Genomic DNA, 26,731 nt, shown 5'->3' on the forward strand with positions numbered 1-26,731 from the left:
GCTTCTCCAAGCTCCTCCAAGAGACGGCCTGCTTCCAGCCTTAGGACATCAAAAGGTGACCGGGGCCTCGGCCTCTCCTCAGGACTCTAGGCCGTGCTTCCGGTCAAGATGGTACTGCCTGTTAAGCCCCGAGGGAAGATGCCTCGGAGAAACGTGGCGCCCTCTGCTGCCGGAGCCCAAAAATTCTGGCTTTCCTCTCAGGCACCCAGCCAGGAGCTGGGAGTCAGGGCCCCATCGTTTCTGCCCTCCTGTTATCCTCTTACCCTGGCGGAGGAGGTGGGTACAACAGAGCTCCTCAAACCGATGGTGGCAGAGACCGACTGCAGGGTTTTGAAAGTGTGCGGAAACACCTTTTAAAAAGCTGGAGAGCAAAGCGACAGAGAGGAGGAAGGACCCTGAAGAGGGCCTGACGCGAACGTGGTTAAGGTGAGGGTGCCTGCGCGATAGCGGTGTTTAATGTATTTTCCTTTTACCAGAAGAGCATGGAAAATAAAAATCATAAAACCAGTGATGAGAAAATACTAGAATTTGAACACAAGTGATCTGACACCACAGCCCATGCTGTTGACAGGGACGAGGTATATTGAGCTGGATTGAGGACTGCATGCCAATAGTAAACCTGCAATTAATAGGATTAAATCCAGGCGCCCCCCCGCCCCATACACTCTCCCTCCTAAAGAAATCCCATTTCCACTCCCAGAGCCCTAAAACTTCCACTTCCACTCCAGACAGGTCAGAGAGAGGGAGGTAGCTGACCCCCGCCACTGGTTTTCCTACTTAAACACTGAGAACCTCAGACTTCCATTTCTGCTTCAGGAGGACCCGTCAAAGCATACACCTCTGGGAGAAGCATGGAGGGCGTGCCAGCCAGGTGGAGGGAACCTCCTCTTGAAAAGAGCTCTAAGTAGTGAAATGATGAGACTCCGTCAGAAGGGATCTGGGCCCTGGGACTCACCTCTCTGCCACTAGGGCTCTTCCTAGCATATCAGTCAAATGCCATCTGTCTTCTGATAGTGAAGTGATGAGGACAGGATAGGTGGATGGAAGAATCTGGGAGAGTTCATGTGGATGCAAGAGGATGCATGTATGTAAGAGAGTTATGAAGGTCACAGGAAAAATTTATAAAGAATAGAAAAACGACTGAGGAGATAGAAAAAATATATCATTATGATATACCATTATGGGGTATGAACCCTGATAGAATAGCACATGGGTATGATCTATGAGAAAACTCATTTTAACATTTTGACTTTCATAATGATAAGCCTCTGCTACGATAAAGAAATTAATAATTTTGTTTTCCACATATAAAATTTGAAATTCTACCTCCTTTTTTCTCATACAGTGGTCTACTACTATTAGTGAGTTTTAGGTGGTTGTGAGTGGAAATAGGATTTCTTTTCAAGGGGAAGCATACAGGGTGGTTTGACTTAATTCTACTAATTGCAACTTTACTATTTGGTAATCCAGCTCAATATTTCTCTCCTGTCTACTATAGGAAAAAAAACAAAACAAAACACTTTTAGTGTTTACTGGGAAGCAGAGCTATTTCCTACATATATTTTTCACTGATCCAGGTTTTATGTGCTATTTTTTATATGTTCAGGCTAAAATGGTTTCTCCAAAACAGTGCACTTATCTTGTATGTGCTAAGATTTTATCTCGATTACGCAGAGAGACCCAGATATCTCCTCTGAGTAGGTGACAAACACATTTTCATGTCACACCCTAGACTAGGGTTTTAGGATGCAAAGCTTTAAAAATTCAGCAGCAGAAATGGCATATTGATTCTTTAACACTTTCTGTAGCCCAAGATATATGAACATGTTTCTTGATGAAGAACTAGCTGTAGATACGAAAATGGTGTCATCCTGGACCTTTTCCTGCACCCTCTGTACTACTCACAGTTGTTTCTATGCCAGAGCAGCCTTCACAATCTTGCTGTAAACCTTAATCACACTGTTGTGAAAGACCTCTGTCTGTTTAACATTTGCCCAGAATCAAGGAACAAATCATCAGATTACCTGACCAGCTAAACAGGTAAAAATGTAAACCTGTGAGAGTTTCCTATTTTGATATTTTAATATATATATCATGATATGTTTGAAAGTTCATATGCCCAAAATAAACGTTCACAGCTGTACTTTAGGCCCTTCTGACCTTACTCATTACGTCACTGAAATGAGAAATGATTAACATTATCTTCCTCATATGGAAGACAGTCAAATCATCCCCTTGTACCTTCTCTTTCCTTGAGGGAAGGAAGTGTATTTAACTTTTTCTCATAAGATTTCCTTTACTCACCTTTGCCAGGCTTTTCTAGACCTAATCTGGTTCTCCAAATGCAATTATATGCCTGGCAACCCAAATTAAGGGAACATTCCAAATAAGAGTTTAACAATGCTGAGCATTAGAGTATTACAGAACAATATTTCCCTACCTTGTATTGTATAATCCAATTCTGTTCATTATATTAACAAGTATTTAGGTTGACAACCATGCCATAAGTCTATTTCTTTTTCCCACTTGTCTTGTTTTTCCTTAAGGTTTTTCTGCGTTCTGAGTTTTGGCCTTTAAGTTTACTGATGTGCATTTGTCAGTAAATAAGCTTCAGAGTAACCTATACAAGATCTGTCTGAAGATCTTTACACTAAGCTTAATTAAATGCATTTTGGAGTCTTTAAATCACCATCAACATTCTCTATATATCTCTTGTAAAAGTAGATTTAACAGTCCCCAAAGAGGGAGAAATGTGTTGGAAATAAATGAACACCTTATTTTTTTTTATTGTTGTTGTTTTTATGGTTATCTATATTTGTTTTCCCCTCTAGATTCTGAGTATCATGAGGACAGGAACCATGTACTTTATGTATTTTATGTGCTACTTATTTCTAGCACCTGGCATATGGAAGGCATTAAATCTTGTTGAATTAAATGTTATTTTTCTGCTTTGGTGCTTTCTATAGTTCCATCCCATTTCAAACAGAGAAAACATTACTGCTTAGACCCATGAATCCAAGCTTCTGTAAGTCTTCTTTACCTACCTTTATTCTAACAGTAAGATAGGGCCAACTTCTCTTGAAAGTGTAGATATAAGGCATTGTTAAAAATCTGATAAATACTGCAGTAATCATTGCTCCAAAATTTATTATTTCAAATGTCATACTGTAGTGCATGTTTTATTTTTTTACTTAGGGCATATGTGCCTTTCAATATGAATCACTTTCTATTGTCTCAATACCCTGGTTTGTTAAAAACAATCTGTTGGGGACTTCCCTCATGGTGCAGTGGTAAAGAATCCGCCTTATAATGCAGGGGATGTGGGTTCGATCCCTGGTCAGGGAACTAAGATCCCACAGGCACACGGGACAACTAAGCCCGCAGGCCACAACTACTGAGCTCACATGCCTCAGCTAGAGCCCGTGTGCCACAAACTGCAGAGCCCATGTGCTCTGGAACCCATGTGCCACAACTACAGAGCCCACGTGCCCTGGAGCATGCTGCCACAACTAGAGAAGAGAAAACCCACAGGCCACAACTAGAGAGAAGCCCGTGCACCACAACGAAGAGCCCAGGTGCTGCAACGAAAGATCCTGCATGCCTCAACGAAGATCCTGCATGTCACAACTAAGACCCGACGCAGCCAAAAATAAATAAATCTTTAAAACAAACAAACAAACAACAACAAAAAACCAATCTGTCCAAATTTGATTAAAATAGTTCAGTTTCCCCTGGAATTCTGGATTTTCACATATTTGTTTATTAGCTCATAATTTTAAAATTAAAGCCAAATATTTGATAAATATACCTTGAAAATAGGCATAGCTACATAAAGACAGTAGGATGTTTATTCTGGAGAAGCTAGGGGAATTAGAATAGATATCTAAGGGGTATTCAAATGGAAGAGGGGCTATACTTAATCTACATTGCTCTCTGGACATTACTAGAACCACTAGGAAGAAGTCATGGCAGGCATATTTGGATTTGATTAAGAAAGGACTGTCTATTGGTTAGAGCTTACAACAGAACGGACTGTTTAGCGAAAGAGTGAGCTTCCCCTTAAACCAGAAGTTACATGATCTATCTGGAATGTTATAATGGATATTTCTAACAAAAATAGCAAAATTCCATATCCTCTAAGAAAATCTCTCCAAAGCCAAGATTCTGTAATCTTAGGAGTCGTTCTGCAGTACGAATACATGTGAACTTGGCCTTTGGACTGCATCCAATCCAGCACTAGAGCCATTATCTTGATGTCTTACTGTTTGTGCCATCTACAGGGACAGAGAGACAGACCCCTGATGTGTCCTTGGCTAAGGAGGCAGTTTAGCGTCTTTTAGAGATTCTTCCTTAAAAGCAAATCAACCACCAAATGCTGTATAAATTGGTACTCAAAGAATTTGAGCTAATTCAACATAAGAAACTGTCTATCTACAAAGGGATATTTTATGGCTTGTGATATTTCACTTAACAGCTAACCTCATTTGTTGGAGTGCAGACCTACTATAACTTAGAGATAATAATGATAATTACTATTTATTGAGCACCTACTATGTACTGGGACCCACAATAGCCATCCACATGCTATCTCATTTAATCCTCACAATAAGATAAGGTAACTGTTAATATATGGTAGAAGTTGAATTTGAACCCAGGCCTAAGTCCAAAGCCAGTGTTCCTTCTATTATTCTATATTGCTTTCCAACTTCTCAGTTGTCCACATAATGGCCTGTTAAATCTGGCCATAGTTCCACACAGCAGTCCTCCTATCCAGCTCTTAATCCCTAAACTCTGATGGGCAGTATCTATTACTAAGGTAGTGAGATTTGGAAAGAAGATGGGCTGTTACCAAAACTGATGAACTTGTGGTCATAGAATATCTGGCTTGAATATGTTGATAGAGCATGCATTCTGAACAACTATATTTTCCATGGCCTCTATATTTCTGAGCAAGGATCTATCCCATGGACTCTGTGTTTCATACCACACATGCAATACCTACATAAAGTCAGCTGTAGAGATAAGATAGTCATGAAATAACTAAAGAATAGCTATAACCAAACCAACCAGTAAATACATACTAGTGGATAGAGGACAGAATATACTGTAAAATGTAAATCATAAGAGGTCAGTGAAAAGTGGGTGGGTTTTGGCTAGGGTCATGAGACAAGCATAGAATTTTAATTGTTGAAAGAAGAGGATGGGTGTTCAGTTGATGCTATATCCACAGGGGTGGCAATGAGCCTGGAACACATATGAATGGGAAGAAAATGAATCTTTGAGAAACAGCTAGCAAGGCATGGGGCCCACTGATGTCAAGCTAGGGTGATTTGTTTAGACAAATAACAGACAGCCACTGAGAGTTCTTAAATTGTAAAGTGATATAATAAAAATTGTCCTTGAATAGAATAGATTTAGGATTAATGTGGCAACTCTGAGCAAGTAGAGATTAGTAGCAGAAGCCAATCATGTAGCACTTACCATAATGCCTGAGAGAATGAAAAAGCGTTCATAAAAGATGTTTTGTTTTTCCCAAAGACTTATTTTTCCTTCATAAACTTAGTCTATCTGTGGTTATTCTTGCCACCAACTACCAAGATCTGAAACTCTTAAAGCTTAATGGAATCACTGTACATTGAGTTTAAGTATTTCAAGTAATAGGAAATTTGCTTGGGAAAAAAAAAGTATCTACCAATTATATATTTATAGACTGGAATTGAGGAAAAACTGAATCACTCAGTTTGCTCAGTAAAAATAAGACAAAGTTTTTAGCTGAGTCTGAAAGAACTGGGAATTTAAGAAGAGAAAGTCTTTTGTTTTTAGAACTTTAAACTTTTTTACAATGAACATTGATTACATTTGGAATCAGAAAAAAATCCAATAAAACAATTTTCATTTTGAAAAGAAAAGTTAAATAGAATAGTTTTGGGATACCTCTAAGAAACCATGATCATGTTAAGGGGTCCTTGTTTAGGAATTAGGTACTAGTACAGTTTTACCACCTCTTTTAGCTTCATTTTCAGGCCTTGCTTGACTTTCAGTAAAATATTTTAGACAGTAGAGAGTTTCATTGTTTACCTTTTTAAAAAAATTTTGTTTGCATGTTGTAATAGAGAATTAGAATTATTGGTGCAAGAGGCAATTTATGGATAATCTATGACCTAAACCAAAGGAGATAGGTGCTTTAAACCATTTCATTGCCTTCCGAGAGGTCCTCCTAATGTACTGCTTGCTATTGAGCTAAACTGACCATCTCGATTTAAGGGATTAGCTTCCAATTAAAAACAGTTACTGGGGGTCCATCAGATATTTAAATTAAAATTCTTTCCCAGGAGAATGCTTAGCTCAGTTCCAGAAAGAGTTCAGTTACTGGGACATTACTACTTTATCAGATCTAGGATTACCCAGTCTTCATGTACAAGGAAGTTCAACACACATAATTTTCAGTCAACATCCCAGATTCCTAACCAGCCTGATCTAAGAACTGAGATTGACTCTACAAGTCTAATTTAAATAAAGAGACCAGAAAAGAGTGACTCTACCTAGGGTGAAGTACCATGGAGCATCTGTACGACAATTGCATCATCCCAGTTTTAGGCATGGATCTCAGCTCCCATTTCCTCCCATGCATAAGGCCAAGAACACCCCTCCTGTCACTGTGAGTGAATTACAACCTAAGCTGCTAGGCTTTAGGGTCTATTTCTGGGTGTGATGAACCCTGCCCTTCTTGCCGCACTTATACCCACCCCCCCTCTTGATGTCAGCTTCTATGCATACGACTCTAGTTTTCAGTTGCTGCTTTTTTGGGAGGTACTGGGAATTTGTTCCTTTTTTGTGAGGCCACTATACATTTAAATTTGTTATTTGCATTTAGTATGTCTGCATGTTTAGAGAGTAATGAGTGGTGTTCAGTCCTCATTTTGTAGGACTGGAGGTCCCCATTTGCTCCAGTCTAGCTTCTACCCCCACCACTCTAAGATGCCTGTTCCTGTCAAAGTCACCAATGTTTTCTGTATCATCAAAATCAACAGACATTTCTTAGTCTGTATCTTAATCTTTAGTGCATTCATAAGAGCTGACCAGTCCCTTCTTCCTGAAACACTTTTAGCTTATGCAACGCTGGTTTCCTTCCTGTGTCTCTAGCTGCTCCTACTCTTCTGATTAATCTCTAAATATTGTTGTCCCTCAGGGCCTGCTGTAGATTCTCTTCTCTTCTTTCTCTGCAATATTTCTTCAAGGGAGTTTATCTGTTTGCATTGCTTTAATATCATCCTTATGCCAGTAACTCCCAAATTTACATGTCCTGCTTTGGATGCCTAACAGGCACCTCAAATTTAACATATCAAAAACAGAACTCTTGGGCTTCCCTGGTGGCGCAGTGGTTGAGAGTCCGCCTGCTGATGCAGGGGAAACGGGTTCGTGCCCCGGTCTGGGAAGATCCCACATGCCGCGGAGCGGCTGGGCCCGTGAGCCATGGCCACTGGGCCTGCGCGTCCGGAGCCTGTGCTCCGCAATGGAAGAGGCCACGAGAGGACCGCGTATCGCAACAAACAAACAAACAAACAAACAAACAAACAAAAAACCAGAACTCTTGATACCCGTTCTCCAAATATGGTCCTCCTCTGGTCTTCTCCAACTCAATAAGTGGTAACTAGTGGCTAAAATCAAACCTAGGAGTCATTTTCAGTTTTCCTACTTGTATTTCCCCTCCTCCCATTATATACAGTTCATTACCTGTTACCTGGACTATCTCCTCCTCAATCTTATCCATACAACTGGTTCCCTCTCTCACTAAGTCCTAGCCACACTTGTCTCTTTCTCCACCTCAGGGCCTTCACACCTTCCATTTCCTCTGTTTTTCCTACTTTTTCACTTGGCTTCACTTCACTTCTCCTTCACATCTTTCACATCTCAGTTCAAATGTCACCTCTTTGGAGAAGACTTTCTTGACTAGTCTGTCTTAAGGCAGCCTTCTCTCTATAACCAGCTACTCTCTTACACATCACACTGTTTATTTCCTTCATAGTCTTTATCACTACTTGAAATTACCTTATTTGTTTTTATCTGCCTTCTCTAGAACATGAGATCCATGAAAAGAGTAACTTTTAATAGTATTTAAACATTATCTACCAGTGCCTAGAATAATAGTAGCTGGCATACAGTAGGCACTAAAAATACTTCTTGAGCAAATAAAAACAAGATACTTCCACTTCCAATTATAGCATACTAGTTTACATTATACCAACTCTCTCCATGAGAACAACTATAAAATTTGGATAGAACATAAAAAAAAATCAAGACTGAAAGTATCCAAAAACTATCAAGGCAGCCAAGCCTCAAGGAGCCAAGATCCTGATTTGAATAGAAATGCTGAGAAATGAGCCTGTTTTTTTTTTTTTTTTTTTTTTTTTGCGGTACGCAGGCCCCTCACTGTTGTGGCCTCTCCCGTTGCAGAGCACAGGCTCTGGACACGCAGGCCCAGCAGCCATTGGCTCATGGGCCTAGCCGCTCCGTGGCATGTGGGATCTTCCCAGACTGGGGCACATACCCGTATCCCCTGCGTCGGCAAGCGGACCCTCAACCACTGCGCCACCAGGGAAGCCCTGAGCCTCGTATTTTTGATGCCTTTACAATTTGTAAGCAACAGCCTAGAGGCTGAGAATCTTTCATTCACCTCACGGAGTTTGGGAGTTGGAAATGCTGAAGAGGTACACTCCAGGAATAACCAGAATAAACCAGGAATAAAGTGAAAGTAAATCAGCTCTCACAAACTCAGCAAGTCCAGTCTTGATTAGCTCAATACATTATGTAGTCTTTCCTAGTCTAACAGACTGCAAAAGCATCATCCAGAGTCTCAAATTATTCCTAAAATTTTCAAATCACAATGTCTGACATTCAATTAAATATTACCACACATATTCTGAAGACAAAGACCAAAGCAAAGACTAAGAGAAAAATGGGAAAAATAAGTAGATCTACAAGCATTCCAAACACAGATTATAAAATAACTATGATTAATAAGGTCAAAAATAGAAGCCCACATAGAATCATTGTTTTAAATCAGATAGAAACTTTAGAACAGAAAAAGGCAATAACTAAAATTAAGAACTCAGGGACTTCCCTGGTGGTCCAGTGGTTAAGACTCCGCACTTCCAATGCAGGGGACGTGGGTTCGATCTCTGGTCAGGGAACTAAGATACCACATGCCGCGTGGTGCGGGAAATAATTAAATAAAAAGTATAAAATTCAGAACTCAAACAGATAGATTGAATGCAGATTAGATGCAACTAAGAAGAGGAATAATGAAGAGGAAGACTGGACAGCAGAAAATATCCAGACTCAATCTTCAAATATTAAAAAGATAAAAAATGATGAAAAAGTATAAGAGAATTATGAGACAAGATGAAAATATGTATCATAGGTGAAATTAGAGTCCTAGGAGAGGATAGAGAGAATAGGGCATAAGTGATATTTGAATAGTAATGGGAAAGCATTTTCCAAAACTGATGAAAGATATCAAGCCACAGATTCAAGATCCTCCATGAGCACCAAGCAGGATAAAGTCCAATAAAATCACATCTAAGCACATAATAGTAAAACTGCTGAAAAACAAAGACAAACAGAAGATCTCAGAGGAGCAAAGGAAAAGATACATCAGCAACAATAGTGTTTACAGCTGGCTTTGAATAGAACTGATGAAAGCTAAAAGACAATAGAATGACAACATCAAAGTATTGAAAAAAACCTGCCAACATATTAGTAATTTTTCATCACCTTGGGTAGGCAAATATTTCTTAAACAGAATACAAAAAGCATACCCATAAAGAAAAGATTGATAAATAGTATCAAACTAAAGAACTTCTTTTCATGAAATGATACCATTAAGAATGAATATGCATACCATATCATAGGAAAAGATATTTGCAATAAAGGTATCTTATACAGGACTCATGTATAAAATAAAAAGAACTGCAAGAAGAAGACAGATAACCCAATTTTTAAAATGGGCTAAAAACTTCAATGGGTACTTTACAAAAGAGGATGTCTAAATGGCCAACAAACATAAGAAAATGTGCTCAACATTATTAGTCACTATGAACTGCAAATTAAGACCAAAATAAGATACCACTAGACACCCATCAGAATCAAGAAAACACCAAATGTTGGTTAGGATGATAAGCAACTGGAACTCTCATATACTGCAAATGGGAGGAAAATTGGTACAATCACTTTGGATGATGTTCGGCATTATTACCTAAAGAAAAATATATGCCTATCATATGATTTGGAAATTACATTTCTAATAAAATGCATGCACATGTGCACCAAGAGACAAGAATATTCACAACATCATTATTTATGATGCTCCAAAACTAGAAACCCTCATCACTATTAGAAACACATCTGGCAACTATTGTGCACTCAATGAATCTAAGTTTTATTACTATTCTTTTTAGCCTGTGAAAGTCTTTCCATATTTTGTAGATTCCAAAAAATCTGCCCAGCTGAGAACCAAAAACATCTACTCAGAAATATCTAATTAAATATCATAATTGCCTAAATATAAATTTATTAAATATAATAAATGCCTGAATAAAATAATTATTACCTCAAGGATTGTTAAAAATTTATGGTAGGTTTAATCACTGAGTTTTTTTTCTTCCAAGTAGCAGAATTCTAACATTAGGCATAAATTAGATTCAAGTTTATTTTTAAGAGGCATAAAGACTCTTCTCCCTATTGAACTGTAGAAATAAGTTTTTCAAATAAATATCTTGCAAAGAGAAGAAAAGTTTTTTGTTTGTCATTTCACTATGAATCACCGATTAACATCTTCTGTTTCACAGACAAAAGTTGGAAAAAATAACTTGAAGTTATCAGGTTCACAAAACTATCATAAGTCTCCTTCAGCAGTTGTGAGCCCAACTGAATGGTTTCTGCATAGATCTTAGAGCCTTGCTTTTTCAAAGCCTCTCATGCTCCCTTTCTAAATGATGGATGAAAAAGATTTAATAGATGCAGTCTTAATCCTAAGAAGCACTGGTTTAAAAAATGTATACACACACAATGCAAACTGCAACTTAGCATAATGTAATTGGTTAAAATTCTTACATATTCTCACTGAAAATGGGGAAACAAGGATCCACAGTTAGTGGCAAAGGAACTAGTCATAATCTAAATGATTGATTTAGGAGTTCTTTTCCCTATCCTTCCATTACATTTTATATATGTGTCCGTAACAAGAAATACTTAATTGTAAAGAATGGTTTGTGTTTATGTATCCTCACTCAAATGGCAGAGATGATGTCTTTTCATTAGTATGTCCAATTCCTAGTTGAGTGCCTGGCATCTAGTAGGAACTTAAGATATGTCACATAGATGAAAACTAAAGGAAGCTATAAATACATTAGGGAGAACTGTGAATTCCAAGCCAAGATCTCAGATTTGTAAATCACAGGGCAAGACAAAATTTTGTAGGACTTGATATCCCCTGGATGACCTAATAGAAATCAAATCCTAAAACTGTAAAGTCAAAAACACACCAGTTGGATGATGTCTACCTTAAGATGATCCAGTAATCTGTTTCAACCCTGGAACAGGCTTGCTCATATTTACCATAATGTGCTCTTCTGCTTACTTTCTAACAGTATTTCCTTGTAAAATAACTTTTATTCTTTTCTTTCTAGTGGAATAAAAAAATAAATTTGCTCTCAAATATCCAGACAAAGAGGTAAATACTTAAAATGATAAATTTACCATCACTGTTTTCGAGACTAGAAATATCTTCATTAAAATGCTTCCTTAAAATTTGCTCCCATGTGCCCAACATCTTTTTTTTTTTTTTTTTTTTTTTTTTTGCTGTATGCGGGCCTCTCACTGTTGTGGCCTCCCCCGTTGCGGAGCACAGGCTCCGGATGCGCAGGCCCAGCGGCCATGGCTCATGGGCCCAGCCGCTCCGCGGCATATGGGATCCTCCCAGACCGGGGCACGAACCCGTATCCCCTGCATCGGCAGGCGGACTCTCAACCACTGCGCCACCAGGGAGGCCCGTGCCCAACATCTTAAGCAAGAAAAATCCAAAGGAATCCTCTGATATGTCTATCAGAACTTAAGTTTGGGTTGTGTTTATTATCAATAAACCTTACACAAGACTCTTAGTCATCTTAGTTATTTTCCTGGTATTTCGTTAAGTAAGCATGGGGATATTATCATTCCAATTTTACTGATGGAGGAATCAGAAGGCATAAAGCCCTCCTGCCTTACCTCTGCAGTCATAAATGTGGTAGAAATTACAGTCCAACTTGTTTCTCTCAGGTGTTGCCTTTGTGGCTCTATTAGCAATTCAGCAATTCTATTTTCTTTTCCAAAGCTTCTTTTCATAGAATTCTAATTATACATTTCACTTCTGTATATGTTCCACATTTATGGCTTCTTTTCCTTCCAAAGATTTTCACTCCATTTTTTCCCAACTACTTCATTGCCTAGGGTGATTGAGAAGAATATTCTTCTTAAACAGAAAGTTGTCATAGAACCACTATATGCATAACCAATTTTTTAAAAAGTTATTGTATTAGAACAAAAATTTTACTTATATTACTACTCAGATTTTCAAAGAAAATAACTTCTCTATTTCCTGCAACCTATCCTGTCCTAATTAATCTCCACTCCAACAGGGAGCAGTCTGAAGGCAAGGGTGGGATTTTGGGAAGTAACCATATGTGATCCAGAGGAGTCTCTGGGTTTAAATCTCATGTCCTCTGCACCAGAAGGGAGCATCCTAGGTAGCAATGCGCTTGAAGAAACTTGATTAACAGGGCTGTCGACTACCAACTAGGTTAATAACCTTAATTTTGGAATTGTTGATCTGAAGCCATTTTCTTTTTTTCTGGCAGAGATTAGAGAGTAGAACCAATAGTCTTCTAAGGTCAGTCTTTCTTCCTGAGAACAAACTCATATCCTCTGATTAGAGGTCTTTTCTTTTTGGAGGCTGAGAGAAAAAAACACGCAACCTGTTTAACCAAAAGTAAGTTTGGAACCCACTCCTATTTTAATGCACTCGCAAATATTTTCTTACGCAACAAGGGAACACTTCCACTGCTCAGCCCCTGCTTCTGCACAAGCATCTGTAACAGGGAAAGTCTATATTGAGCTGCTGCATTTTTTTATCTCATAATTGATTCCTGCCCCCGGAGTCAAAGGCAAAAATAAAAACTAATAATCTGTTTTAGAGTGAGTCTATCAGAGTTCTCCACAAGACAACACGACAATAGTAAAGAATGGAATGGTTATGTCTAGAGTCCACTGCTACTTGTTTAGAATGTAGGCCTGAGAAACCCAGATGTGTTGTTTATTGAAAATAAATCTAGTATAATTTTAGATGGAATGTCTATTAAATTAATAGGTTGCCACTTGGTTAGAGTAAAGAAATGCATTTTAAATGCTGTTATAAACTACATTCTGGATTCAACCATATTGGACCACCCCTGTGGGGCTGATTTAAGGCAAACAAAATGACTAGTTAATATGTCACCATAGGAAGTGTTATTGATCTTTTCAGGCAAGGATTTCTGGAGGTAAGGTCTTCTTCAAGCACCAGCACCATCACTGAAATTAGTGGGAGCCTCTTCTAAAGAGCAGCTAAAATTTGGTTTCTTCTCTACAGCTGGCCCCCTCCTGTTACAGCAGCTGACAACACGGGCAGACAGCCTTGGATATCTGGCTATTCCCGCAACTTTAGCAAGAATGAGAAAAGCAAGGCACGAGTCCTATTTTAGAATTATCCTCAGTTCTAAGCAGTAGCATCAGAAAATTACCCTCATTATAAACTGAAGATGGTTTGAGAAATCAGAAAACCATTGACAATTGATTAAATTGTTTTCTCCTCTCATATTTGCCTGCACTTTTCCATTTTTTTGGCAGATGGAACAATATAACAACAATTCTATATGCCAGTCAAGCAGCTTCAACAATCAACATTTTACCAATTAAGTTTTGGTTTTTTCTAGTGTATTTCAAAGCATATTATAGATATCATATGACTTCATGCATAGACCCAAAGAAGTTATTTCCTCCGCACATACACTACTGTACCATAAACTATAATAAATAGGGCTTGAAAAAAACATAACCAAAATACCATCATTATAGCTCACAAAAACTACAATTATTCCCTAATGCCACATGGAAATATCCATGTCCAATGTACCTGTTTGACCTAAATCTCTCTCTTAAATTTGATTTGTTCTTATTAGGATCCAAACAAGTATCTTACATAGCACTAGCTGAAATATAATTTAATCCTCTTTTTTAGCTATAACATCCCCTCCTCCTTTTTTTCTTTGTTATTCCTTTGATGAAAAGATTGGATTATCTGTCCTGTATTCTGTATTTGTCTGTATGCATCCTATCCTGAACACACCATGTATATTTTTAAGAAAAAAGTTTAATTTAATTATAAATGTAATTATCAAGAGAACTGATGTCACACAACTACTGGGAAACTGGGTCAATTAGAGTGGGGTCAGAATGCAGTCAAGACTTTCCAGTCTAGGAAGAATAGAAACAATACGTAAAATCTGAAAATTGCCTCTACGTGAATCAAGTCCAATGGCAATTTCTTAAACTGAAGATATCACTGAATTTCAGCCATCCCTAGACTAGCAATAGCATAGGAATTGATTTTAATTCATTCTCCCGACAAGTAAATATGAGAACTTAGTTATATCACTTATCCTTTCACTATCTCCCCATAAAATAAAGCTAAAAGGATATGCACTCAAAGTAACTACCAGGCTGTGAAAAATGGGATAATCAGAACATATTTACCTCAGCCATATTAAGCATGATAAATTATTTCTTGACTATAATGATGATATATGTAGCACACTGCTTTCCTTGGAATAAAGGTGTCATGAATCTTCAAAAAAAAAAAAAAAAAGAGAACTGAATTAAAGTCCTGGTTTTGTCCCTAAATAATTGGGAAACTTCAAACATTTTTAAGTCTCTTAGAGACTATTTGCTCTATAGGATTTTCTAATGGCTCATCTAAGAGCAAATGAAAGTGACATTTTAGCATTCTTCATATGCCAGTATTTTATTAACTTTACTTTCACTTAAGAGAACAAGTGACTGGGACTTCTCTGGTGGTGCTGTGATTAAGAATCCACCTGCCAAGGCAGGGGACACAGGTTCGAGCCCTGGTCCAGAAGATCCCACATGCCACGGAGCAACTAAGCCCGTGCGCCACAACCACTGAAGCCCGTGCGACTAGAGCCCATGCTCTGCAACAAGACAAGCCACCGCAATGAGAAGCGGGTGCACTGTAACAAAGAGGACCCCCCCGCTCGCAGCAACTAGAGAAAGCCCGCACGTAGCAACGAAGACTCAATGCAGCCCCCAAATAAAAAAGAGTACAAGTGATTGACCAGAAATTAAACTAATTCTATCAGTTCTTTTAAGATTAAGCAGAAAAAAAATCAGTATTTCTTTCAAAGATGAAACCTTTTAATATTTTGATATATTTCCTTTCAATCTCATATATTTTATAGTAAATGTCTATATGCATATTCCATACAGTAGTTCTTATACATATGTAGTTCCATAATATGAATTTTATTTCACATAACATTAAATAGGATTGACTTTTCTACAATTACTGACTATAAATTTATAGAATTTAACTGAATGAAACTACATTTTCATTTAGGGAAACAATCTGGAATATGATATATTTCTTTCCGATTTAAAGCAAGTATAACTAGACTTTTATGTAACTGCAAATGGACATGGGGCATCATTAGGAAATGTTACTGTTATATTAAGAAATAAAAGTTAGTTATCCATGGGATTAATATACTTTATCTGTCTTGGAATCTTTCAAGCATTTATCATCCCTCATGCTGAAATCTTTTGTGGTTATTATTTATTACCTACCTTTAATTTTCAAAGCCTAATCCTCTTAAAAATATCCCAAATGAATAAATAGAGCTAATTACATAAAACACTTTGTCTTAATGTCACTTTACCTAGTCAGTGAAGGTCAAACACAAAGTCTAGTCATGTTTGCATTAAATGAGAAAGAAGTATATCCTAAAATTCCAATTTGTTTCCCATTCCATGAGTCAACACACTAGTTTCATTTAATCATATTTTATAAATATCATGGGAGAAAACACACTTCAAAATATACCCTTTCGGCATAGGACATGGGAAGCTATGCAATTTTCACACAAACTGTAAATAAAAGGTCAGGAAACTAATATTTAAGGATTGGTATTTTGAAGTGGGAGATCCCCAAAGAGGAACATGGACTGATAAGTCTAGGACCATGGATTAAAAAAACTTCTTCTAGGACTACTGCCATCAAGGCAGGTAGGAAAAACTGGAGTATAGCATGGGTATAATAGAACGATGTCCAAGGGCAGTTCGTGAATGAACTGGGTTCATCAACTCACTCCGAGGCTTTGAATATGCAGTTGTTTTCAAAGCAACTTAATTTAAGAAACAGAAGCCAAAAAGATCAAAGTAACTTGAGATTGAAAGTCATATCAAAACTTGATCCATGAAAAGATCAACTGGTTCCTGATTGTCCTTCTTAAAAAGTTCGTAACTTTGAAAATGAACCTCCACTGTCAGAGTAACTGCCTGGATCTAAAGAAATATCTCAACTCTTGGGGCTTCCCTGGTGGTGCAGTGGTTGGGCATCTGCCTGCCAATGTGGGGGACACGGGTTTGATCCCTCGTCTGGGAGGATCCCACATGCTGTGGAGTGGCTGAGCCCGTGCACCGCAACTGCTGAGCCTGTGCTCTGGGGCCCGCGAGCCACAACTACTGAGCCTGTGAGCCACAACTACTGAAGTCTGTGTGCCTGGAGATACTTTCCCCTCCTGTGCAAGGCAAAAGTCTGGTTTTGCGAGTCACTGAATTCAGCCTTTTCTTTTTTTAAAAAAAAACAATTAATTAATTAATTAATTTTTGGCTGTGTTGGGTCTTCGTTGCTGTGCGCAGACTTTTCATTGCAGTGGCTTCACTTGTTGCGGATCACAGGCTCTAGGCATGCGGGCTTCAGTAGTTGTGGCTCGCTGGCTTCAGTAGTTGTGGCTTGCGGGCTCTAGAGCGCAGACTCAGTAGTTGTGGGACACGGGCTTAGTTGCTCCGTGGCACGTGGGATCTTCCCAGACCAGGGCTCGAACCCGTGTCCCCTGCATTAGCAGGCAGATTCTTAACCACTGCGCCACCAGGGAAGCCCCTTCAGCCTTTTTTCTTAAAGTGATCTCTCAGTCTGAGATACTGAATGTTACTGGCAAGTTCTATTACTTTACGTCATGTTGGCTAGAAGAATGTGCTAACAAAGCAGTCCTCAGCCAAGGACCTTAGGGACAAGAGAACTTGGAACAGCAAGCTTCACAATACAAAGGGAGCTCCAAGAAATGAGTTCTACTCACAGCCAAATATGACAGAACTGTGACACGCTAGCAGCTCTACTTCACAAATCAAAATAGGCCATGCCCTGAATTTGATGAAAAAAACCCCAAGCATCTCCAGAAATTGAGTCCAAATAGTTCAGCTCATAACCAAAGAGTGAATATTTTATACTCACAAAAATACGATTGTTAGATTGAAAGTGAGAACACAACAGCTCAGCAAAACAGTATTCATCAACCTACAACTCCCATGAACCTCCTTGGAGGTCCTGCCCTGCAGCTCCACCACTGTCTCCAGGCCCATATGAAAAAACTCCCGAGACAAGTCAGACTGCCTGGGACCCTTAGGCAGTTACAACACCAACAGAATTTGTACTAAACTGGGTGAAGGCCAATCACTGCTGATCATAACTCTCAAGCAGAGAGGGAGAGAGGCAAGTGCTCAATCCCAGCTAAAACCACCTACCTTCTCTAGTTCTTTTATTCCTGTCCTCTGTCTTCTCAGCCTGGTAAATCCCACCATCATCCTTCATCTCAGCCCCTTTCACTGCAGCCGTTGGAATCCTAATCCCCGTCTAGTCAACCTCCTACATCCTCATGTTATCACAGGAGTCTCTCTACCTCCAGGCCCTAAGGGACACCTGGTCCTCCTCTGACGACAGCCCTTCTCCTGCAGCCCTCCCTCCAAAACAGATATAAGATTCTCTGCCCACACATGTCTCCACAAGAGCATTTTCCCCGCTTCTTGAGGCTTCTGCCGTGGGATCATACTCTCTGCTATGCTTCATCGCCCTTATTTTATTTCTTTTCTTTTTTTTTTTTTTTTTCTTTTTGCGGTATGCGGGCCTCTCACTGTTGTGGCCTCTCCCGTTGCGGAGCACAGGCTCCGGACGCGCAGGCCCAGCGGCCATGGCTCACAGGCCCAGCCGCTCCGCGGCATATGGGATCCTCCCAGACCGGGGCACGAACCCGTATCCCCTGCATCGGCAGGCGGACTCTCAACCACTGCGCCACCAGGGAGGCCCTATTTATTTTCTTAAAAATTAGTTTATTTATTTATTTTTTGGTCACATCTCTCAGCTTGTGGGATCTCAGCTCCCTGACCGGGGATTGAACCCAGGCCACAACAGTGAAAGCCCAGAATTCTAACCCCTAGGCCATCAGGGAACTTCCTCCATCACCCTTTTAGATCAGCCTCTTACACACTTTCCCTTGTTCAGTGGGAGCTTTGGGGCTTGGTTTCACCCTTCTTCTCCACCCCAGTGTCTGCATAATGCTAGAGATGATGTTATCCATGCAGAACAGAATTAAGAAAAAGATAAACTTCTTCAGTGATATTGTAAGACTGTGGAGCTCCTCAGGAGTTTATCATTTAATCAATAAATTAAAAATAACATTACAGTTCGTGTATAACAAAATTCATTTAAAATATGTAAATATTTATACAGGAATGTCAAAAGATTCTCACTGGTTCCTACTCAATAAGTGAAACACATTTTAATTTGCTTCAAATTAATTAATGTAAGAAATGGTATGTCAGCACATTTAAGTGAAATTTAAGACCCCTGCTTGTCGAGGGGTCTGCATACATATTAAAATAAAGATTAAATTTAACTTCTGCTAAAAACACCTTTGCTTTCATGACCTGATGTTTACAGTCTTACATATTAAGTCTTAAATATCATCACCATACCTTCTCGTTAGCATTAATTTTTTTTTTTTTTTTTGCCGTATGCAGGCCTCTCACTGTTGTGGCCTCTCCCGTTGCAGAGCACAGGCTCCGGACGCGCAGGCTCAGCGGCCATGGCTCACGGGCCCAGCCGCTCCGCGGCATGTGGGATCTTCCCGGACCGGGGCACGAACCCGTGTCCCCCAAGGCAGACTCTCAACCACTGCGCCACCAGGGAAGCCCTAGCATTAACTTTTTAAGTTCTAGAGACACAGGGGAAATAATTTTGAGGTGGTTTTAGAGAAATATTATCATTGTTATGTCCCCATTAACTTATTTTTTCCCCACAATGGATATCATTTTTCTTTCCCTCAATCCTGCATGCTTATTTAAAAAATAATGCAATTAAAAACCAAGGTAAAGGGCTTCCCTGGTGGCGCAGTGGTTGAGAGTCCACCTGCTGATGCAGGGGACACGGGTTCGTGTCCCGGTCTGGGAAGATCCCACATACCGCGGAGCTGCTGGGCCCGTGAGCCATGGCCGCTGAGCCTGCACGTCCGGAGCCTGTGCTCCGCAATGGGAGAGGCCACAACAGTGAGAGGCCCACATACTGCAAAAAACAAACAAACAAACAAACAAAACCAAGGTAAAAATAAAAATCACAAAGAATCCACTCTTCTCAGATAATCATTCTTTCATAAATAGCTGTATGGGATTAGAGGGTACATAATATTTTTTTTTTACCATGAATAGTAAATTTACTTCTTCCATTAGAAATAGTTACTTCATGTGTAACCCTCCATACTTTTATGGTATACAAACATATTCTAGATATATAGCATGCTATGGAGGTTGTGTGTATCTGGGAACAAAGTTTAGGGGGTCATTTGTTTTTATAATAATGTGATCTTATTATATAAAATTCTATATATTAAGATTTTCATACTGAACAGTATTGTGAAAATCTCTCCAAGTCAACTGGCATAAAGGAGAAAATACAATGATTTTGAATATAATTCTATGAGGCCTTGGACAACTTCTTAAAAACTCTGTGTGTTTTAGTTTCATTACCTGTAACATTATTACCACCTACTTCATCAGGTTGTTTTAAGGATCATATGACTGCCTAGCTCAGGGGACATGCTTCATAGGAACCTAATTTATTTCTTTCAATGGCTGCGTAATACCTGATATGGGTGTGCCATAAATACTTAGTCATTCACTTCCTGAGGGGCATTCACTTTGTTTTCAGTCTTTGACTAGTGCAATGTACAATAAACATAAGCATATACATACCTAATAAACATATATATACCTAATCTAGGAGTGATTTTATTCTCATGGAATATATTCCTAAAAGTATTATTAATTTCAATAGCTAATAGCGCATTTCTTTTCAAAATGGCTGAAACAATGACCATTTCCATATGTATGAGAGTACGCTTCTCCCCAAATTTCTTCAATAGTAGGTATTTTCACTCTCAGCTTTTGCTAATCTAATGGCTTTGAGAGGCTGTGTCATTGTTACTTTATTTCCCTAACTCCTAGCAAGGTTGAGCATAAATTCACGTTTACTGGCCACTTGGAATTGCTTTCTCCAAATCTCATGTCCCCATTTTTCTTTTTGGTCATTTATTTTTTTTCTCCATTAGTGAACACTTTTGTATAGTTTAGATCTTCTCTATCATGTATATCAAATAATTTCCCCTAAGTTATTATTTCCTTTTTTAAAGTAAAGTTTTTATTGAAGCACAACATTCATTTCTTTCTGGTTTACATTTAATCTTTTGTAAATTGATTAAATTTTAAAATGTGTGTCTTCTCCTTTACAGCTTCATGGCCCTGTCTTGGTTACTCAACAACTTGAGGGATATTTGTGTGTATATAAAACCTATTATTTCTTCTTTCTTTTCTTTAGTCAATCTGGAAGTTATCTGATATACTTTTTCCCAGATGAGTAGGTTGTTGGGTTAGCACTGTTTTAAAAATAACCCATTTTTTCCCTTTCAACTGAAATATCATTTTTGTTATACATCAAATATCTGCGTGTACTGGGATCTATTTTTGAGCTCTCTAATCTGTTCTCTGACTTGTCTCTTTCTAAGCCCAAACCAAAGCCAATAAGGAGGTCATGATATGCTTCAATCATATGAAGCAAGTCATTCTTTACTGGTCTTCTTATTTACATTTATAATTCCAATAACCTTTAAGATCACTTTATCCACCCCCCATCTTATTCACATTTAAATTAGAATTGTATTACATTTGCTTAATTTGGGGAGAATTCATGTTTTTATGATATTAAATCTTTCTATCTAAAAACAGATATTGTTTAATGTCTTTGTATAAAAATGTTCAGATGATCCATTGTTATCTTTTTCTCTTTAATAACTTGTTGCTAGTACAGAAAAAAGTAATTTATTTTTATCTCTCTACCTTAGGTCAAATTCGACTTTAGTATTTCAATGTAATTCTAAACCTTCCTCACTGTTCCAGCTGTCCTCGCTCTCACCAGACATCCTTATTTCCTACTTCATTAAAAAAACGGAGGTTATCAGCTTTCCAGACTCCTCTGTGCACAATCACCTATGTTCATACCCATTCTTAACACCTTTCCTCCGTTTTTTAAAAAAAATTTATTTATTATTATTTTTGCTGCATTGGGTCTTCATTGCTGTGGGTGGGCTTTCTCTAGTTGCCGTGAGCGGGGGCTACTCTTCGTTGTGGTGCGTGGGCTTCTCATTGCTGTGGCTTCTCTTGTTGTGGAGCACAGGCTCTAGGTGCACAGGCTTCAGTAGTTGTGGCTCACGGGCTCTACAACGTACGCTCACTAGCTGTGGCACATGGGCTTAGTTGCTCCGAGGCATCTAAGAATTGTGGGATCTTCCCAGACCAGGGATTGAACCCATGTCCCCTGCATTGGCAGGTGGATTCTTAACCACTGGGCCACCAGGGAAGTCCCGTTTCCTCCGTTTTTGAAGGATGAAATTTGTTCCCTCCTCTTCAAATCCAGGCTTTGTTGACTCCAATTCTTTCAACTTCCTTGAGGACCCTGCTCCATTAGTTATGCCCCCTTCTCTCCTGCATCTTCCACCTCTGCTTCTTATTTCTTTTCTTCAGTCTCTGTACTCTCTTAAATTCTCCTTTTCTGTTGTGGAGAGGCTACTTTAATTCTCTTGGCCAGATTGTACAGCCATTCAGCCATTCCCAACCATCAGAAATACATTATTCTGATTGTTAGCTTTTCTCCTATACTCTCTTAACTTAGGCTAAAGCTATGGCTCTATCAGCTTAGAGTGAGAAGAAAGGGCAAGGGTCTGGCTTCCAGCACCTCCAAGTCCTCTCTCTCGCTTTTCTGTATTTGGGGCAAAGTGCAGAAGGAGGGGAGAGAAAAATATCTCCTTCCTTGACTGGGGAAAACTGCAGTTCTGTGTGTTGGGTGTCCCTGCTTCTGTGGCCAACACCGAATGGCCATCAGTATTCTCTGGGGAGCACATGTTCAAATGCTGGCTTTCTCTTCTACTGCATGCATGCTTGCCATCTGGTTCTATAAGAATGAAGTCACTAGCCACTGCAGTCACTGACCTTCAACACACCCTGAAAAGAGTTCAGGGTGGAGAACCGGGATGAGGCACTCTGTGTTCTGGGAAAAACTGGCAGAACAAGGCCTTCAGATAAATATTTTCAGGAGAAAATTTTATGAACCCAATTTCTTGTATCTTCTCATGCCTAGAAAAGCACCAAATCATTAACTAAGATATCTGTACCTTGTGACTTACAGCAACCTTCTACTGAGATGTGTGCTTGATTGCATGTACCCCCTTCACTAAAATCATATGTATACTGACTTCCCCCCTACTTTTTTAGAGCAGTTCCTCAGAGCTATCTGAGAGACTGTCTCCTGGGCTACAGTCCTCAGTAAGCCTCAAATAAAACTGAACTCATAGCTCTCACATTATGTTTTTTTTTTTTTTTTCCAGTCGACACATGGATTCTTAAGTAAGGCTTGGAAAAGCATCTCTCTACTGCATAGTTTCTTCACGGGGCAGATCTGCCTACAGGCATATATCTCTTCTCCATGAAGTTTGCTTTGGCCAGTGGAACATAAGAAAATGTGACTTTTGGGTTTTGTGTGCATGATACGGGTCATACTTCTATTGTAAAGCAAAACCAAGCCCTATACTGTAAACAAGACACACTCCAGAGGCAATGCAATTCAGTAAAGATAAAACTAAAAGGATGAACAAATACAAACAAAAAGAAAGCATGGGCAGTGATTTTGATATCAGTGAGTACAGAACTGAAATCAAAAAGCAACTTTAAAAGACTTTTTTTTTTTTAATGCTAGGAGTAAGAATTCACAAGGTATATAAGATATGAATACCTATTACCAAATAACTTAGCAGTAACTTTCATGAAGTAAAAACCTATAGACTATACAAGGAGAAACAGAAATGCACTACAAATAGGACATTTTAATTTACTTTCCAATCCAAAATATATCAGTCACCAAAAAATATATGAAAAGATGGAAATAATCACAAAAACAAAAGGGATTATAAAGCTACTTTGCACAACTCTATGAAAAATAAATTAAAAAATGGATAATTTTCCAGGAAAAAGTAATCTACCAAAACTTACCCCAGCAGATTTAGGAATTCTACTGAGCTTGATTTCCACTGAAATTGATAAATTATTTTGTAGTAGCCTGAGCATAGTAAACAGTATCAAGGTTAAACATTGGAAGATAATACTAAAGTTGTATATTGGAACTGAGGGAAATCCTAAAGAAGTGGTTGCAAACCAGTTTAATTGTTGTTATATGTACTGCAAATATCTACTCCACCCCCCAGAAAGTACCATCATCTAGTCTAACAGAGGAATCTTTAGAGAGTAGGTAATTCTAATGCTATTTAAACTGTCCCAGATCTCAGAAAAATGAAAACTTCCCAATTATTTTATAAATTACAACATTGATACTAAAACCTGATAGACTGCAAAAAGATGATGAATTATACTTATGAATATCATTTCAAAAAGACAAAATATTGATAAACAGCACTTTAAGAGAATAATCTGTCATAATCAAATTAGGTTCCTCCCTACCTCCTGTACAAGAACATCAGAATAGTTCAATAGTACAAAATTTAGTCATGTATTTTAGCATATTAATAAATCCATGGAAAAAATTACATTTATATATATAGTCATAGAAAAGGAAGTTGACAAAAATCAAATCTACCCTTGATTTAAAAAAAAACACACTCAAAATAAGAGTGGATGAAAACTTCATTTATATGATTATACATATTATATCTCAGCCCTAAGGCTAACATACTTCCTAATGGAGAAACACTGAAGATATTCCTCCTAAAGTCAGGAACTAGACAAAGAGGCCCACAATGATCACTACTATTTTACACTAATTAATTGCCTAATATTTCCAAAACCATAGAAAATTAAAGGTACAAAAATTGGAAAAAATTTAAATTATCTCCATATTTGCAGATGGTATGATTGTACACCTGAAAAATCCAGAGATAGCAAATGAAAATGACTACTAAAGAGAATTCATCAAGGTAGTAAGATATAAAATGGTTAATATACAGAAGTTAATCAATCAATTAAAATAACAAACAATGACAGAAATAATGAGATAAGTAGACCCTCTTTCAATAACAACAAAAGACAAAATACTCAGGACTTAAGAACTATCCAGAACCTAAAGGAGAATCTTTCTAATATAAAGAATATACAAGTTAACTTGGGAGGATATGGAGAAAAAAGAACACTTGCGCACTGTTGGTGGGAATGTAAACTGGTACAGCCGCTATGGAAAACAGTAGGGAGGTTCATCAAAAACTTAAAAATAGAACTACCATATGGTTCAGCAATCCCACTCCTAGACATACATCTGGAGAAAACCATAATTCAAAAAGTTAACATGCACCCCAGCGTTCACTGCAGCACTATTTATAATAGCCAGGACACGGAAACAAGCTAAATGTCCATTGACAGAGGAGTAGATAAAGATGTGGTACATACATACAATGGAATATTACTCAGCCATAAAAAAGAATGAAATGTCATTTGCAGCAACATGGATGGACCTAGAGATTATCATACTAAGTGAAGTCAGACAGAGAAAGACAAATATATGATATCACTTATATGTGGACTCTAAAAAAATGCTACAAATGAACTTATTTACAAAAAAGAAACAGACTCACAGTCTTCGAAAACAAATTTATCATTACCAAAGGGGAAATGCAGAGGAGGAGGGATAAATTAGGAGTTTGGGATTAACAATACATGTTACTATATATAAAATAATCAACAAGGATCTACTGTATAGCACAGGGAACTCTACTCAATAGTCTATTATAACCTAAATGGGAAAAGAACCTGAAAAAGAATAGATATATGTATATGTATAACTGAATCACTTTGCTGTACACCTGAAACTAACACAGCACTGTAAATCAACTATACTCCAATATAAAATAAAATTTAAAAAAAACTTAAAAATAGAACTACTATATGATCCAGCAATTCCACTTGTGGGTATTTTTCTGAAGGAAACAAAAACACTAACTTGAAAAGATACCCCCATGTTTACTGCAGCATTATTCACAAGAGCCAAGATATGGAAGAAACCTAAGTGTCCATTGATGGATGAATGGACAAAGCAGATGTTGAATAAATATTTTTATTTTTATTTTTACTTATAATTCAGCCATAAAAATAAGGAAATCCTGCCATTTGGACCTTGAGAGCATTATGCTGAGTGAAATAACTTGGAGAAAGACAAATATTGTATGATCTTACTTATATGTGGAACCAAAACCAAAACCAAAACAAAAAAACCCTGAACTCATAGATACAGAGAACAGATTGGTGGTTGCCAGAGGTAGAGGGTGAGGTGGGCAAAATGGGTGAAGGGGTCAAAAAGTACAAACTTCCAGTTATAAAATAAATAAGTTCTGGGAATGTGATGTACAGCACGGTGACTATAATTAATACTGCATTGTATATTTGAAAGTAAGAAAGTAGATCTTAAAAGTTCTTATCACTAGAAAAAAAAGTGTAACTCTGTAGTGATGGATGTTAACTAGATTTATTGTGACCTCATTTCACAATACATACATCTATTGAATCTTTATGTTGTACACCTGAAACTAATAACTAAACGTTACATTTCAATTATACTGCAATAAAAAATTCTAAGTTAACTTGGATTAATGTAAAGATGTACTGTGTTCTTTAATGGAAGACTTAATATCATAAAGCAGTGTGTCATTTTTATAAATTATCAAGGAACAAACATAATAAGAATACAGATTATTTTCTGGAGCTAGATAAATCAATTTTAAAGTGCACTGGAAAAAAAAAAGTGAACAAAGAACAGCCTGGAAAATTCTGATAAAGAGCAATAAGGGTACTACCCCTACCAGATATGTAAACATACTATAATGCATCAATAATTAAAAGTGTAGGATTGGCTCATGAAAAGACCAATCAAACAGAATAGAAAGTCCAGAGATAGACTTGAATACCTATGGGAATTTAGTGCACAATGAAGATTGCAGATCAAATCAAACAGTAAAGATAGACTTTTTTTTTTAAAGATAGACTTTTT

Source organism: Mesoplodon mirus (genome assembly GCF_964341445.2).
Source record: "Mesoplodon mirus genome assembly, chromosome: 8".
Lineage (NCBI taxonomy): Eukaryota > Metazoa > Chordata > Mammalia > Artiodactyla > Ziphiidae > Mesoplodon > Mesoplodon mirus.